Here is a 3,620-nt window from a genome sequence, read left to right on the forward strand (position 1 = left end):
TATTGACTGTTTCTTAATGTAATTTGATTGCTTATTTGTTCCCTATGACTATCATTAAGTGTTGTACCTTATGATTCTTGACGAATGTATCTTTTCTTTTATGTACACCGAGAGCGTATGCACCAAGACAAATTCCTTGTGTGTCCAATCACACTTGGCCAATAAAGAATTCTATCCTATCCTATCCTATCCTATCCTATCCTATATAGATTATGAACCAGAAATATTTTTGCTAGGCATAATACCTGAAAAGTATGATAAAGGGAATTTACACTTAATATTACATGTCTTGACAGCAGCAAGAATTGTATTTGCACAGCACTGGAAAAATGAAGGAACACCTACAGAGGATAATGTAATTTAAAAAAAAATAGATTGCACAGAAATGGACAGATTGACATTAAAAATAAAAGAAAAAGAAGATACAGAGTATTTTTGAACATGGGACTTGTTTTATAAATGGTTGGACAGTAGAGGTAGAAATTAGGAGTGGGAAAAGTTTTATTGTATATAAATAAATTGATCCAGACAATATGCTATTCACTAAGCACTTATGTATGTAATGTGAAAATGTATAAATAAACTGTTTAAAAAAAAGAGAAGAGCTGTAGTGTTCTTTCTCATCCACAATGAAATAATTATTTATTCAGCATAAATCTTCCTAACTTGCATTTTTCCATTGACATTTTGGTGAACGTAGCCTGATTTTGTACAATTACACGCACACGCAAAGGAATGATTGCCACATAGACTTGAGACTAGAATAATTATTGTGGTCCATGAGCATTTCCCCCCAGTTGACATGTCATCAGCCATTAACCAATTCCCCAAAGCTTGGTCCCAATCAGATTAAATGTCTTGCTTGCCTTCTGGAGATCCAGGATCCCTTACAGGAGAAATGTGCTGCAAATTAGAGCTCGCTGGAGAAAGACAGTGGGTTTGAGGAATCAATTTCTGCCATCAGTGTAAGAAAAAGTAATCAAGAGTTGCATCTATATCACCCACCCTCCAACAACAAGTTCTAATCTTCCAGCAGCTTATCGTTTAGCTGACTTAATAAGGCTATTTTGAGGAGTGCAATGTGCCTCATGGGAATATTGCTTGAAAAAGAAAAAGGGAATGAATGAATGAAAGAAAGAGGACTTGGGAGTTGATCGCCGAAGATGTGAAATCCTCGTTAATCATGTTTGCCTCGAAGTCAATAATTAAAATCTCAGGGCTTTCCACCACCCCCTCTCCTTAAGGAGTTCTCCTCTCTTGAGGGGTGACAAATAAAACTCGCTGACAATCAAATTGTCTGGCTTTCATGTTAGAGGTTTAAGGCACTGGGACAATAATTTGGTAGTTTTTATTCAAGTGCTTGCCAAATTAATTAGTGGAACTACATGAAAGAGGCCACTTGCTTCAACATTAATCCACTCTGGACAGCTGTGAGGCTCCCTGTTAGAATTAAAAAGGCTGAGTTTTTTCCTTTCTTTCCCAGAACAAAAAGGGTTTCATCCCCCCCCCACCACTTTTCTGTCTTTTTGTAGATATTATGTGATGGGAAAGCAGACATCGATGCTTCAACCTACCGGAATCCAGAATGCTCTGTGGAAAGCAAATATATAGAATAAAGACATCATAAGGATATGAAATCTCATGCAACATATTTTCCTGTTTCCATAAAACCATAAGATTATGATATCTTATTTCAAAATTATATTTCACCAAAAATCATCCATAGGTATTGGATGCTTGCTTGAGCATCTCTGCAAGCCTTCAGATATGTTTTGGAAGCTCTAGGTAACAGATTCGTCATCAATATCAGAATGATGAATCCAAGGATGGATCCCTCTCAGCAGTAAGACATAAAAAATATTTATAAATCATAATAATTGGGTTTATATAACACATTAAAGAGCAGATAGGCAAACTACCTTATGATTTAGCATCTGCGAATCCATCTTATAGTTAGATGGAGTATAAATATATATTCCCATAACACTCTGAATCACAATTTTCATTTCCTTCAAGTTTTCAATTTATTTTATTTCTCACGATGGATTCTGACAATAACATTTTGAGTGTGCAAATAAAAAGAAATTTACAAAATAGTTTAAGACCCATATTGGACAAGTGTAGGCTACTTATAGAAATAATATAGCCACCTGCAACTTTTCTATAAGAGGAAAATTGCTTTTGTCAACTTTGTTTCTCTTCCAGGGATACAAGATTCTCCTTAATATCCTATTTCTTCTTTTTCTCAGAATGTATCTAAGAACTTTGATAAAGAATATAAAATTCTCAGAGCTGACAAATTCTCATTATCAATAGAAGCATTTTATATTTTTCTCTTAAATATATCTTGCATTCATTATGTTTATGTGGTGGGAAAATAAATGGTATATGAAAGAAATGGGGGAGGTTCATTTTTTTCTATATTTATAGAAGGCCTTACCTGAATTATCCTTTAATTCCATTTTGTAAAAGAATCCATAGCTTCTTCTAGGATCATATGCGATTACAAAACAGGAGTGAAAAAGAAAGAGATTTTATAATAATTGAAAAACTTATCCCATCAGGATACCATTATGCAGATTATTCTCTTGCTCTATTTTAGATTTCAAATCAATACAAACACAAAACTTAAGTTCCTTTTTGAATAAATCAGTTATAAATTTCATGTTTAATGACATTCCATCATAATGGTTCACTCATTTGTTCTCGCAGAATGACTAATATAAAAAAAATAAAACTCCAACTTGAAATATTTTCCCTTCTGACTTCCTCTTCTGAAAGTGTTTCAGGGCAGTCTTGAAGAGTCATTTCTTCTGAGTGTCAGAAGCAAAATTGAAAGGCAGATTTATATTACACAAATAAATTAATAAAACTGGAATTTCATTCTTTTCACAAATAATTTTAGGTCATATAATTTCTGTCCCCATGCATCAGACATTACTTCAGTTGGAATGCATGAGCAAAATTTACTTGAGAGGCACACCCATTGCTAATTTTCTGTGAATTTCTTTTTGCATTCATTGGCCATCATAGTTTTCCAGCATGTACTGCAAAACTACTGTTTTATTTATTTATTTATTTTGTCAATCGTATATAAGATAACAGGTAAAAGTATAAACATAATTTGGATACATGAAAAGAGTAAGTAAAAAGGAATATTAGGACAGGGACGGTAGGCACGCTGGTGCACTTATGCACGCCCATTACAGACCTCTTAGGAATGGGATGAGGTCAACAGTAGACAGTCTTAGGTTAAAATTTTGGGAGCTTTGGGATGAAACCACAGAGTCAGGTAGTGCATTCCAGGCATTGACCATTCTGTTACTGAAGTCATATTTTCTGCAATCGAGTTTGGAGCGGTTTGCCTTGAGTTTGTATCTATTATTTGCTCATGTATTGTTGTGGTTGAAGCTGAAGTAGTCAATTACAGGTTGGACATTGTGGCAGATAATTTTATGTACTATGCTTAGGTCAGACTGAAGTCAGCGTAGTTCTAAGTTGTCTAAGCCCAAAATTTGGAGTCTGGTGGCATAAGGCATTTAATTGCGGGTAGAGGAATGAAGGACTCTTCTCGTAAAATATCTCTGGACTCTTTCGATTGTATTCATGTCCGATATGCA

General features: G+C 34.5%; 1 long non-coding RNA gene across 1 annotated transcript; it reads right to left on the reverse strand.

Annotated features, from left to right (window-relative positions):
• Positions 1 to 613: 613 nt before the first annotated feature.
• LOC148114376 (uncharacterized) lies at positions 614 to 2,579 on the reverse strand. Its single transcript, XR_015734111.1, has 2 exons — positions 2,441 to 2,579; positions 614 to 1,590 (listed from the first exon to the last, which is right to left on the reverse strand). It is a non-coding gene; the product is annotated as an uncharacterized LOC148114376 (long non-coding RNA).
• Between the last annotated feature and the right edge of the window lie 1,041 nt (positions 2,580 to 3,620).

The sequence above is a fragment of the Pantherophis guttatus genome, chromosome 4, assembly GCF_059756535.1.
Source record: "Pantherophis guttatus breed Tessera chromosome 4, ASM5975653v1, whole genome shotgun sequence".
NCBI lineage: Eukaryota > Metazoa > Chordata > Lepidosauria > Squamata > Colubridae > Pantherophis > Pantherophis guttatus.